The 14360-nt window shown below is 51.2% G+C and overlaps 1 protein-coding gene across 1 annotated transcript in view; it reads right to left on the reverse strand.

Annotated features, from left to right (window-relative positions):
- Camkk2 (calcium/calmodulin dependent protein kinase kinase 2) overlaps positions 1 to 12263 on the reverse strand; it is a 45797-nt gene extending 33534 nt beyond the window's left edge. The window contains exons 1-2 of the mRNA XM_055605996.1: positions 12207 to 12263; positions 641 to 871 (exon numbers count right to left, since the gene is read on the reverse strand). The gene's annotated coding sequence lies outside the window, so the exon portion shown is untranslated. The remainder of the gene's footprint in view (positions 1 to 640; positions 872 to 12206) is intronic.
- Between the last annotated feature and the right edge of the window lie 2097 nt (positions 12264 to 14360).

The raw sequence follows: 14360 nt of genomic DNA on the forward strand, positions 1-14360 counted from the left end.
TGGCTGTTGAGCAAACCATGTTTCCAGCTCGGAGCTCATGAGTATGTGCTGCCACACGGGTGCTGGGGCTCAAACTTGGCTTGCTGTCCGTGGTGTCGCTAAATTGCCCTCTTAGCTTTTTCTTATTAGTAAAATTATCTGGGTGCTGGGAACTGAACCTGGGTCTTTTGGAAGAAAAGCGAGTATTTTTCATTGCTCAGCCATCTCCCCAGCACCAGATGGCAGTTCGAGGGGATGTGACATCCTCACACATACACATGGAGAACCCCAATTCATATAAAATAAAAATAAATACATTTTTAAAAACGAAAGACATTTTGAAAGAAAGAAAGAACATCTACTGCTCTTGCAGAGGACTCAGAGAGGCACATGACTCTCTCTCTCATACACACACACACACACACACACACACACACACACACACATACACTTTTTTTAGATTTAGTCTGTGTCTGTAAAGACAGAGACAGACTTCTCCCATGGACTAGTAAGATGACATAAGCAGCACGAAGGACGTGCGGGGTAAGCAGGTGGGGCTGCAGGCTGGCCCAGGCTACAGATTGAGACCTTGTCTCAAAACAGTGGCAAGAGTGACCGCCCTAAAAGTAGGAGAACTCGACTTCAAAAGCCCAGCACTTACCTAAGAAACCAAGATGGCTGCCTGTGGCTGGTTCCTCAAAAAGTTAGAGACTTCCCATACAGCTCTTGTCATTGTAGCTGAGAGGAGTGGAGTCAGCAGATGAATAGATAAGCACCAAAAGGCCAGAAGCATTGACAATGGCTACGACTCAGGTGAAAGCATTCTGCCAAGTGCACGGCCAGTCCCAAGAGGCCCTGGATTGCATAATTCCATGGAAATGGAATTTCCATACTAGGCAAATCCACAGAGACAGAAAGATTAGCGGTTACCTAGGACTACAGATTGCTCTGAGGGCAATGCAGTGACTGCTTAATGGGTGCAGGGTTTCCTCTTGGTGAAAATGTCGTGGAACCAGAGAAGTGGTGATTTCACAGTCCCGTGTTTGTACTAAATGCAATAATCTTAAAACTGTTAATCTGCCAGGTGTGGTAGCACACACCTTTATTTCCAGCACTCCAGGGATAGAGGCAGGAGGACTTGTGAGTTTCAGGTCATCCTCGTCTACATAATAAACACCAGCCAAGCCAGAGTTACATAGTGAGACCCTGTCTCAGATTTAAAAGCCAAAAAAAAAAAAAAAAAAAAAAAAAAGGTTAATTAGAGGGATAAGGGGCGCAGCTTGCTGCTTGCAACAAAGCTCCTAACTAGGATTTGAGAAGCATTTGGTTCTACTCCAGCACTGCGTCCCCACCCCTCCCCCCCCCACAAAAAAAATTAATTTTATGCCATGTGAACTTTTTGTTCTTTGAGACAGGTTTTCTCTGTGTAGCTCTGGCTGTCCTGGAACTCACTCTGTAGACCAGGCTGGCTTCCAACTCACAGAGATCTGCCTGCCTCTGCCTCCCAAGCGCTGGGATTAAAGGCGTGCCACCATATCCAGCCACATGTGACTCTTTATAACAGTTCGAGAGAGAGGTGGGGAGAGACTGACACATGCCTTCAGGCTGTCAATTCCCACCATCTCTGGGACAGAATATTAACCTTTGGCTCATGTGTTTGACAAATTCTGGTGCACAAATGTCACAGGTGGCTGAGTTAGGTAAGTGTACCCACAAAGGGGTGGCAGCTGTTTGTTCATCAGGGAGGGCCTCTTTAGGTGCTGGGCTAGCAGAGAGCTGAGGAAAGAAAATGGGCCACAACGATAGAGGACCTTGGGAGGAAGAGGCTCGAGTTGGGGCTGCTTGGAGGACCCAGCCGAAGTACAGAAATGTTGCCTTTCAGAAGTATTTGTAAAACATCTACTATGCCAGCAAGAAGCTTGGGATCCTCCAATCAGAAAAGCCCCGGCATTCTCAGTTTAATTATGAACACCATTCATAATTTAAAAAAAAAAAAAAAAGTGGTGGGTTTTTCTTGTGTGGTTGGTTTGTTTTATTTGTTTTGAGAGGGAGAAAAAGAACATAAAGTTGGTTGGGTGATGAAAATAGATTGTGTGAAATTTATTTTAAAAACAACAACAACAACAAAGAGCTGGGGAGATAGTTCACTGAGTAGGAGTGCAGGCTGTACAAGTGTGAGAGCCTGAGTGCAAACCCCAGCATGCACATTAAAAGCTGGGTGTGACCTAGGGGCACTTGGGACCCCAGCACTCTGAGGCAGAGACAGGGGGCTTGCTGAGGCTTGCTGGCTGCCAGCCTAGCTCTAGGGTTGGTGAATGAGCCTGTCCCAAGGAAATAAGGTGGAGAGTGATGGAGCAGGACACCCAATGTCCTCTTCTGGCCTCTGAATGCAGACACGCAGACACGCAGACACACACACACACACACACACATGCATATACCACACACAAAAGAACCACAACAAAATCAACCATGTGAAGATGCTCAGCCTGGTTTACAGGACGAAAAAGCATACACTGAAACAAGGAGCAGCTGATACTTCCTCAGAAAGCTAAGTACGGAATTCCTACCTGGCCAGTATCTCCTGTCATTGGTAGGCACTCATTGGTAGGCAGGAAAGAAAGTGGTGTACTGGTGAGAAGGATTAAGGGCAGAGGAGAGTGAGGAAGTCCTGAGTAAAGGGAGGGGCCCAACACAGAGGACATGCTTAATGCCGCTGAACTGTACATGTAAAAATGGCGACTGTGGCTCATTTTCACTGTGTGCTTATTATATATATAATCTTTACGTGTGTGTGTCTGTGTCTGTGCCACAAGAGTGCAGGCGTCATGGAGAGCAAAAAGGACATGAGATCCCCAGTAGCTGGAGAAACAGGTGGTTGTGAGCCCCAGACTTGGGAGCTGTGAACTGAACTCAGGTCCTGTGCAAACATGGGAGGAACACTTAACTGCTGAGCCATCTTTCCAGGCCCCAAGATGACTCTCCAGAAGAAAGTAAACAGCCATGACGGGAGCAGGTAGGCCACACCTTAGCACAACGGGGAAAATGTCATTTGTCACGAGCTGCACGCCTGCCTTGGCTTCCTGTGGATGGGTCAGTCATTCTATCCAAGGCCCACTCTCTGCAACTTTACAGAACATCGTTTTGTGATCCTCATCTTTCATACGAGGTATGTAGCACCCTGGAGTCCACAGCTTGGGCTTATCCTTTGTCTAGCTTGCCTTAAGCTTTTTCTGCCTCAGTTTCCTCATCTTTAAGATGGACACCTTCAGGACAGTCAGGGGGAGATGAGCCATACACTCGAATACATGACCGAAGTGCTAAAAAGCTGTTCACAGTGGGACTGTGTTCCAGAATGTTCCCAAGTGACTACAGTCCTTGTGGTCCACATATTCCACAACCCTGGCCCAGCCACCCCCAGGGAAGGCAACCTGTCCTTCGTCTCAGAGCCACTTCTGTTAAGGCTACAAGTGTTCCTGAAAAGAAAACCAGACTTGGCAGTGCCTGCGAAAGTCAATGGAGATTTTTTTTTTCTTGCCAACAGAAAAACAATTGCTTATCGATCTCTACTCCAGGCCAAGGACACCAAGCCATCCACCCCCAACAAAGCTGCTTTTAATCAAGTCTCCTTGGCCAGCCGGTGTCTGGCCTGGGCCTCCCTCGCCACTGCCTCTGACGCAAGCTTGGCCTTCAAGGACTGAAGGAAGGAGAACAGAAGCACTCAGACCCGGGCAAGGGCTGTCTGTGAAGGACAGGCAGGCAGGCCCACCCAGGTCTAGGGAAGAAGTGAACAAAGGCCAGGAAGGCTATATGGAAGGATCTTGCCCCGTCCCTACAAATCTAAGCCAGTATTCTGAATTGGGGGACCAGAGACCCTGCAAAAACCTAATGAAGCTACCAACATTTTCTCTAGCAGAAAATTAAACATAAAGACAATGGTGTAGCATAACAGACTGTACTGAAATTGCCTTAAACCCAGCAGGCACCAGGCACCAAGTAACTCTGCTCGGTTGTGTAATTCCCCCAGGACGAGGCCTCTGCAAGGAGGGGCGGGGATCGGAACACAGGATTGAAGAGGACCTTCCTACAAAGCTGCTTGTGTTTGACAAAATGCCAACAGTCCTGGCCTAGCCTGGCTCCTCCCCAGGAGTCACAAGGTCTGCCCCGCCCGGAGGCCCCCTCACTCCAGGGCACCCAATGGAGCCACCAGGCTCTTCCTGGAGCAGATGGAGATAGTCCTTGGCCAGGATGAGAGGAATGTTCCTTCCTCTGCCAGGAAGCCAAGTGGCACAGGCCTCCAGGAAATGTCTGGCCATTTCCATTTCCTGGGGGGTCATTTCCAACTAGCAACTGCCACCTGCCAAATGCTGAGCTGAGCTACCACCCGGGCCGTGTTATGACATCTCAGTGGGTGGGCCTCAAAATCAGAGACACACCTTCCTCAGGTGTCCCTCAGGGTCCTCAGAAGCCCTCTTCCTTAGCACTTCAGGACAAAAACAAAATAAAACAAAACAAAAACAAACAAACAAACAAAAGCCCAAATCAGCCCCATGAATCTTGCCAAAACCAGGAATGGTAACATGCCAGAGTCAGGAAAGGACTGAAACAGCCACATCCTCTCTCACCTGGGGAAACTGAAGCCCAAGTCCCTAGAGGAAATTCATTCATTCATTTGTTCTTTTAACAAGCAATTAGGAATGAAGCTCAGTTGGTAGAGTGATTACCAAGCATGCAAGGGGCCCTGGGTTCAAAGCCCAGCACTGCATAAATCACACATGGTAGCACACATCTGTAATACTGTGGAGGTAGACGCACAGAAGTTCAAGGTCTCAAGGCTCATCTTCAGCTACAACAAATCTGAGGCCAGCCAGGGCTACACAGTGAGAGCATGTCTTAAAAGAAAAATATAGAACCAAATGTCAAAGCAAAACTCCAAGTGATTATGGAGGAGCCACTGTGTGGTTTGTGTAGCAAGGGGCCACCAACCTCATGAAACATTAAAAAAGATTCCAGTGCCATAACATGAACAGGGGAGACAGCCAGACTAGTACACAAGGGAACAGAAGAGAGACAACAAAGAAGGAAGCTGGGGTGTGGGGTTTGTCAAGGAAATCTGCCTTGGGAAATATTTTCCTTTTCTTTTTTAACTAAAAATTAAAAAAAAAAAAATTGAGACAGACCCTCACTATGTGGCACAGGATAGCTTTGCAATCCTCTCGCTTCAGCCTCCTGACTGTTTGGATTATAGGTTTGTACCACCACAGCTAGCCAACCAACTAACCAACCAACCAAAAACAGAAAGGGGACCATGGAGATGGCTCCCTCAGTACAATGCCTACAACGAATGTGCCAGCATGCAGGCCTTGAGCCCAGCTCCACCGCACCTGCATAAAAAGCCGGCTGCGGCCCTCTTCCGGGGATGGTCCAGCGTTTGACATAGCGTCGTAGGCCCTTCTACAATACAGCCTCTAACGAAACTAGGCTGTCTCGAACCCCAGGCAACAGGATTGTTCACCTGTACACCAAGAAGGCTGGAAAAGCACCTAAATCTGCATGCGATGTGTACCCAGGTAGACTTCAAGGGTTCGTGTTGTGAGGCCTAAAGTCCTTATGAGATTGTCTAAGACATGAGCAGGGCCTATGTAGGTGGTTCCGTGTGAGTGTGTGTGTGTGTGTGTGGCAGGATCAAGCGGGCTTTCCTTATTGAGGAGCAGAAAATCATTGTTGAAAGTGTTGAAGGCACAAGCACACAGTTAAAAAGCAAAATAAATGTGCAGCTTTTTTAAGTAATAAAAGTCAAGACTTGGTCTAAAAAAAAAAAAGGCACTGTGACTGCCAACTGGTGAGTGCTGGCTTCAGTGAGAGGCCTTGTCTCAAACAATCAAGGTAAGGAGCAATCAAGAAAGACATCTGAGCTAGCGGTGGTGGTGGTGGTGGTGGTGATGATGGCGGTGCATGCTTTTAATCCCTGTACTAGGGAAGCAGAGGCAGGCAGATCTATGTGAGTTCCAGGCCAGCCATGGGCACACTGAGAAACCTTGCCTCAAATAAATAAACAAGTAAATAAGAAAATTTCCCTGCCTCAAATAAATAAGAAAAAAATTTTAAAGGTTACTGATTTACCTAGAGTCACACAGTAGTTTCATGTAGCGCTGCAATAGGTCAGAGCTTTGGTTTTTTTGTTTTGTTTCCCCCAGGCACTTGAAGTGAAACTCAGGGCTTCTGTCCACACAGAGCAAGTACTTGACTAAGGTGCCAACAGTCCTGGTCTGCATTCTCCAAGGGGGAAAAAAAGTTACGGACACAGCCTCACAAAGGTCACAAACTGTGTCCCAAATAAAGTACAAGCTGGGTCAAAATCTTAACAAAGAGGCTCCCATGGGCCACGTGGCTGCCTTCCAGGGAACGCAATCTATATGAGGCAAGATTAAAGGCAGCAGCCTCCAACTGCACCACCAACAAATGCCCAAACTCGGCACAGCGACATGGCTTGACTAGCTTAACTGGAGGGAGTTCACCACTGAAGTCCCAGGCCTAGAACTTCCTACTAAACAGCTGGCATTCAATAAATATAAGCTGGAGGTTGTACATTTCAAACACCCCAAGGCCGGTCGGAAGGTCAGAAGCTGTCTTTAGCTGGCCTGGAGTCCGCATTCCTTTAATCTGAGAACGGCAGCGTGGTTTATGTCTGGGAACACATCCTTCTATGTGAGGCTGCCCCATGGAGCCCACCCCGGTTTCAGTCCCTCGTCCATGGCTCAAAACTGCCCAAGTGGCCATCAGAGAACACATGTGACCCAACTCGGTCTAATGGGTCTTACTCTGTGATTTTTTAAGTGTTAAAAGGGTTTTTTTTTTTTTTTTCTGTTGAAGTTAGTGCTGTGAGAACCCTGCATTAGAATGAAGTCAGTCGAAGAGAAGGAAGACAATGGATAGAAAACTGATTTGGCACCCTGATCCATCCATGCCTGAAGCCTACATACCCCAGTGTTTTCAATACCTGAGCCAACAGAGCCTACAAGTGACAGAGAACTGAAAGACAAAAAAGCTTCTCTGTTTTTTTCCTGGCATTGGCTCTCACGCAGGCCAAACGGCTAGGCAGCTGCCGGCCTAACAGCCTTTGATGGCTAGGCAGAAAGCAACGCCTACAAAGTCAATGTTTTGTTTGTTTATTTTAAAGAGAATGAACCAGTGATGCAGAAGACTTGATGAGCTGGCTAACTAGAAGAATCACCGCCTGCTCAGGACTCTCATCCCTGTGGCAACAGCTGTAAGAGCCGCAGCTGTGGCAACAGTTGAGACTTGCTGTCTTCGCTGCTTGGCATCATACTAAGCCTGCATCAACTTACTAGCTGTCACGGTAACCTTACTATTCTCTACTTCCCCAGTGAGGAGGCTGAGGCACAGAGAGTCTGAGTGAGTTGCCCACGATCCCACAGCCAAGGGACTTTGGGAAGGTCACAGGTGTGAAGGCACAGTAAGTACAAGCCAAGAAAAAGCTTACACAGGTATGAGGCCAAACTCCCTGACTGTGGGCTGGAAAGACAGATGGCTCAGCAGTCAAGAGCACTGGCTGCTCTTGCAGAGGACCTGGGTTCAGATCCCAGCACCCACATGACCACTTACAACTGCCCATAAGTCCAGCTCCTGAGCATCTGACATTCTTTCTGGCCTCTGTGGGCACTGGCATACAGATGGTGTATACTCACACAAACATACACATAAATTAAGAAAATAAAAAGTCATTGACTGGCTTTAACTTATACTAAAAACATTGGTTCCTCTGCGTATCCCTGGCTGTCCTAGAACTCACTCTGTGGACCAGGCTGGCCTCGAACTCAGAGATCCGCCTGCCTCTGACTCCTGAGTGCTGGGATTAAAGATGTGCTACACCATGATTGATCTCAAATTTGAAATGTTTGTTTTTTGAAACAGGGTTTCTCTGTGTAGCCCTGCCTGGCCTGACAAATATGAATTTCTAATCTCACCATGCTAACTAAACTCTTTCCATCTTGCCTGCTAGCTGTAATGGAATGCATCATTTGTTACTAAATTAAAAGGAAAAAAGAAGGTGCATATAATTTCACATCCAAACTGACATGTCATAAAAGCTTTTCACTGCCCAATGCTTCAGCTATCAATGTAGGGGGCGGGGCCTGCCGGTGAAGATGCTAAACACCAGGGTGAGGCATGGCAGACCAGCAGGCTTGAGGCTGGGCAGGGACTAGAGCCAGAGGCTCAGGCTCCTGCAGCCTAGGGCCAGAGACCCTGAATGACCAAGGAGTTTCTGAGTCACTGCAGCCACTTTCAGGGATCTGAAGGGTCACATATCATTGACATATCCAGACAACCCTGTCTGCAGTCATGCTTTGAAGGCCTTGAAGATACAGAAAGGAGGAAGCTGCGAATGAGTAGGAACTTGAGGTGAGAAGTAGCCTTATTCCTTCCTGTACTGCTCCCACTGACTCCCTCCCAGCCTTCCAAGGAACCAACGGAAGAGGCAGAGAAACAAACAGAATTTTAACCCATTGTGGGGAGAGAGATCCACTTCAGTAATGCACAGCCTGTCCAATCAGAGCCGTGAAGGCCAGCTTGGCGCCCACAGCATCCCTGACTTGCCCACCTCTTCCCTCCCTCATTCCTGCTTGTCTATAGAGTGTAATCCACCTCCTTCTCTCTCCAGCCTCAAGCATATAGTCCGCTCAGCAGGGACAATCCAGGAAACCAGGTCTACAGGGCTACCTGTTCCCCCATATGGTCTGAGATAAACCTCAAAGCAAACTCTGCCAGAGGCTTTGAAGGCAATGTGCCCAATGTTTAAAAGTTCGAGACCAGTCTGGGCTAGAAATCGAGATCCTGCCTCAAACAAATTGAAACAGGGACCATGCTCCTCACCCTGCCCTCTTAGCTAACCACTGGCTCCTCTTTAAAGGGCTCCCTAACAGAAGCACTTGGGCAACTCCCACCTTGGCCTTCCCACAGCTCTGCCTCCCACAGCTCTGCACAACCTCTCAGGGCAGAGGGTGAGTGAGATCCTAGACTCCTCTCCTCACCCTCACTTCCTGTGGGATCATCCATCTCTCCTTTCCAGGTTGGAATTAGCATTTTTATCTCAGTAACTGCCATCTCTCAACTATTTACAGCCACCAGGATAAAAAGAGGCAACATAAAAATAGTCCCTCTGCAGCTTTCAGGATGGGGTGGGTGTGGGGGCACGGCAGAATCTTCTAATTTTCTTTTGCTCCCTTTCCAAAAGGGAGATGTATGCTAGAATATAGTTCATCTACAGGCCTCCCCAGCAGCTCAGAGACTCCCTCCCACAGGGGGCAGGTCCCAGCAACCCTGGGCTCCCCAGAGTACAGCTTCTGTTCCCAGACCCCCAAACAAGGGGCCAGGCACCCTGTCCTGTTCCTGTCACACCCAGGGACTCCTTCCTGCCTTCTGAAATACAAGCTAGTCCAAACAAACAAAACCAAACCAAACTTTGGCGTTTCTCTGCACTTAAGATGTTTGATAATTGAAAATAAGAAAATCAGCTAGGCATGGTGATGTCCACGTGCAGAAGGCAGAGACACGAAGATCAAGAGATCAAGGCCAGACTGGGCTACATAATGAAACCCTGTCTCCCAGAAAACAGGAAGAAAGAGAAGCCCTTACACCAGAAACAACACAAATGTCCATCACTAGATGGTCCGCTCAGGCCATGGAATATCATTCAGCCATAAAAAGGGATGAAGCACAGAAGCTACGACGCCAAACACAAAAGACCATCTATTACACATGGTGCAACTCACAGGAGACATCCTGTGCGAAACAGCGCGCTAATCCTAGAGAACGCAAAGGTGTGGGCGCCTGAGGCTGGAGGGAGGGATACTGGGAACCCGGAGTGACTGTTTATTAGGTACACGATTTCCTTTTGAGGTGATGAAAATGCCCGGAAGCTAGAGAGAGGGAGAAGATACACAACATTTTTTTTAAGGGTTGGGGGATGGGTTTTGATGGCAGGGGGCTTGCTAGGTATACCAGGCAAGCACGCTACCGACAGCCAATTTTAGAGAAGCCAGTTTTAAAGGAGAGACCTCTATGTCCCTCAACTTCGAGGAGGAAGCGCGGGCGAGACTGCAGCCTGTACTGCAGCCTGAGCGCCGCCTGCATGCAGCCGCCCTAGGACTCTGCAGGCCTAGTCCAAGGACTCTTCACTCAAAGGAGGCATAGCTCCTATGTCCAAATCCCCAGGACGGCGGGAAGAAGTGAGACGTACAGGGCCCTAGAGCCACCACAAGGAGGCATGTCAAGGAAAACAAGTCTTGGGTGATCTTGGAGCAGCTGCCAATCTGAGCCCTCCATGGGAGGGGTTCCTGGTGAGGCCAGGGTGACTGGTGGCCCATGTTAAAGTCCGGGCAGGAACACCTTGGACATAAATTTGGCCCACCCCACCCAGAGAGAGCAGCCCTAGCCCCTGTCTACATCAATCTGCAAAGTCCCTAGTGGGGCTGGTTCTGTCCTATGCCCTCTACCTGCTTCCTCCACTTTTCAGCCCATCTTCGGAGGGTTGGCAGGAAGCCTCTGGGGTTCACGCCCATCAGAACAGGTTCCTCCAAAACAGCATCCTGTGGGCATTTCTCTATTTCCTCAGCACTTGAGGCTTTTGGCATTTCTCAATGTCTCGCTACTGGCATTTAGGAACATTCTTACAGGACATTTGGCATTCCCTAGCTCCTGCCCACTAAACACCAAGAGTGCTCAGTCTCATTTTGACAGACCAAAATTCACTGTCACCAGGAGGGTGGGACTGCCCTGTGACAAGGACTACATAGTTATTAGCCCACCAACAACTGAAGGGAAAGACAAGACTGACTCCTGACAGGAGAGGACCTCTGTGTCCTCATACACTGCCTAGTAAACAGGCCCCAGCTCCCCCCTCCCCCAAGAAGATGAGGGGAAGCCTTGCCTTGTGTGATCCTGGCTAAGTTAACTAAGCTCCTTGCGCCTTTCAATACTGATAAAGTGTTAGGAACCCTCAACCTCCTATTCTCAACCATAGTGACCAGGAACTCCCCACCACACAGGGTTTGGGTGAGGATTAAATGAGGTAATGCAGGCAGCAGGCAACGTAACAGTATCTACCACATAGCAAGAACTCACTAAATGTTAACGAGGGGGTGAGAGTGTGGTTGAGTGGTGGATGATGCTCTTAGCGTGCTCCAGTATACAGAAGGAGGATCCGGCAAACTGAAGCTGCTTTTGAACACCCGATGCACAATCGATTCTGACAACCGCGCACCGGTTCTGCGGGGCGGCTTGGGAACAGTGGCAGCCCCTGCCACTTCCAAAGAACAAAGGAGCTGCGGGGACGCGAGCAATCCTCCTCTCAGTCCAGTGGGGGCAGAGTTGGGAGGAGGAGTAAAACCGTTAATGCCCCCAGGGCACCTTAAGTTTCGGGAAATCAGAGGGGAAGGTAAAAGTTGCATCCAGGTTAATGAAGGCGCGGCACGACCCACCCCCAGGTCAGGAGGCTGCTTCCCTGCCCGTGGCACCTGAGATGTCCTCCACCCCCAGCTCTATCCCTCAGCAAAGTGCCACCTCTTCATCTCCAAGTGAGAGCAGCCCTGGAGGAGGCTGGCAGAGCTGTGAAAACACCCTGTTTCCCAAACTGGGCAGCCAAGGGGTGGAGAGAATCCTAGCAAAGCCCGGGTGATGCCGGAGCACCAGCCCCAGGGCTGAGCCAGAGGGACCGGGACCTGCACTCCTCTCCACGAACCGCGCTGCAGCCGTGAGGTAAATTTAGGTCAAAAGGATCAAGTCGGCCTGTAGGGTCCGGGTGGTCAGAGAGCAGACTCGGGGACCAGCCCCTAGGGCAAGGGTCGCCCCGCGCCCCGCAGCCTGCGTGGGTGGGACGCTCCCGCGCTCTCGGGTTCCGCACCTGTCAAGCGCCAGGGGTGGCCTAGGCCGTCGCCGGGACCCGGGACCGCCCCGGCCCTGCCGACCTGGGTGCGGAACTCCGGGATGGCCCCCGCCGCCCGGGCTCCAGCACCTCCCCGCTCCAGAGGCCCCGGGGGCGGGGGGCGCAGCCCTCCACGTGGCGGGGCGCCGGGCGGCGCACGTGGGGTCCCCTCGGGGCCCGCCCCTGGGCTGTGTCCGCCGGCCCCGCGCGCGTCCCGGCCCCGGAGACCCACAGGGCGGGTGGCGTCCCTCCCTCAGCCCGGTCCGCCCGGGGCCAAGCTCACCTGGGCTCCGCGCCGCCGCCTCCCGCGCTCTGCGCCCCCGGCTCGGCTCGGCTCGGCTCGGTCCGGTTCGGCTCTTCGCGGGAGGAGCCGCCCGGGCTTCGCCTCGCGCGCGGCGGCGCCTCGGGCTCCGCGCGCTGATTGGCCAAGGACGCGGCGTGGGGCGCGCGTGCCCGCCGCGGACGCGGACGCGCGCCGGGTCCCGCGGAGACCTAGGCAGCGGCGGGGCGGAGGCGCGCCGGAGGGGCGGGGGAGGGCGCGAGGGGATGCGGCCGGCGGCAGGAAGCGAGGCCGCGCCCGCCGGGGACGCGCAGGCCGCAAGTTTGGGAGTGGGCCTCGGGTCCCGCCAGCTGCTCCACGCTGCTTTGTTTGTGAGCGTGGGGAAGTTCGCCCAACGGCGGCGGGGAAACCCAGGAGCCGGTCTGGCTGTTCCCTCCTTGCATTTCGGGGCGACGCCCATTCTGGTGAAGCCCTTTCCGCAGCCGCCTCCCCGCTGACCACTGCTGCGGGCTCGCCCTAAAACGCACTACTCTGAACGGCCCAGTGAAGTTCTAGGTCTCCCACAAGGCCGGCCGACACCCTTCCCCATTTTGACGTTTTACTTTGCTGGAGCTTTAGAGGTCCTTTAGGCTACACGTTGGGTAACGACGGAGGAGGAAAAAGGCATTTATTTCAAGGTCTCGCTGACCCGGTGACCTTGGAGGTGGGGGGGTCGGGGAACTCAAACTTGGATGTTCACCAGTGGCTGTCAACCCGTCCCTACCGGCAGCCAAAGGGGAATCAGAACCGATACTTCAAGTTCACCAAAGATTCAAAGCTCTTTGTGAGCTTTCCACAAAGCTAGGTCGATTTCCAGCCCTTTTTAGCCAATTATCCCCATGTTCCTAGGCTACTCAGCACTCACAAATTCAAGGACCGGACAAGTAAACTCAGTGAGCACTCTGCTTGGATAGCCACGCCTGCGGACCGCTCAACGCGCTTGCATTCAGTTGTTGGTAATAGCAAACTGAGCAAGAAGTGGTGGAATACTACACAATAGTGAAAAGGACCGTGTTAGATTTATTTGTACCCGCAGGAAAAGAGCACAAACACACGTAGAGTAAGAGAGCAAGCTGCAGAACACAGCATCACGCGCAGCGTGTGTGTATTTTCAAGCCCCACTCTTGGGCGACTTCCCGGGGAGACGTGAACAAAGGTCTATCCACCCAAAATAGGGCGCCAACAAGACGTCAGAGCGCGATTCCGTCCAAGCCCAGCCTGGTGAACCAGTGAGCTCATTGGACTCACTCACCTCCAGCATGGGTGCTGACCTGCCAAATGCTGCCTAGGTGGAGCGCCTCCTTCCTTGACCTTCCCCTCCTGTATAGTCTAGCATCCCCCAGGGCCATGGGCTTGCTGTTGGAGGTTGCCACCGAAAAGGGTAATCTCAGGCCAAGGTCTAATGAGTCTCTCTCTACTCGCTCCCCGAAGAACTGACAATAGCCTCGCCCCTGTGATGGGTTTGGTGCAGAGGCAAGCGCAGCTGCTATGATTTCAAGAGGGCAGCAGCATGTTCCGTGAGCCCCACACGGCGTATGCGTACGGACACATGCTAATGCAAAAAGATATAAAAGTCAAAGAGAATCGGTTCATGTTAGGTTCATGACAGTCTGACACCAACAAGGGAGCAGGCAGCTAGAAGGGTAGAGTGCTCTCCTGGCATGTGGGAGGTGCTAGCATGGTATAAAAGTAAAAGAAGGGGGATGGGGAGAGATGGCTCAACAGTTAAGAGCACCAGCTGCTCTTGAGAGGACCTAGGTTCGATTCCCAGCACCCACATGATGTGTCCCGACCCTCTGGAGCTCCAGTGCCAGGGGATCTGACACCCTCTTCTGGCCTTCCCAGGCAGTGCATGAATGTGGTAAACACACATTCAGGTAAAACACCCACACACATGAAATAAAAAATAAAGGAAGGTGGGTCAGGCATGTTGGCACATACACCTTTAACCCCTGCCCTTGGGAGGCAGAAACGGGGGGGATCTCCATGAGTTCAAGGCCAAGCTGATCTACATAGGGAGTTCCAGGACTATATAGACTCTGTTTCAAAAAGATAAAACAATAGTAATAAAGGAAGGAAGGAAGGAAGGAAGGAAGGAAGGAAGGAAGGAAGGAAGGA

The sequence above is a fragment of the Psammomys obesus genome, unplaced genomic scaffold (genome assembly GCF_907164565.1).
Source record: "Psammomys obesus unplaced genomic scaffold, mPsaObe1.curated_primary_1811, whole genome shotgun sequence".
NCBI classification, from domain to species: Eukaryota; Metazoa; Chordata; class Mammalia; order Rodentia; family Muridae; genus Psammomys; species Psammomys obesus.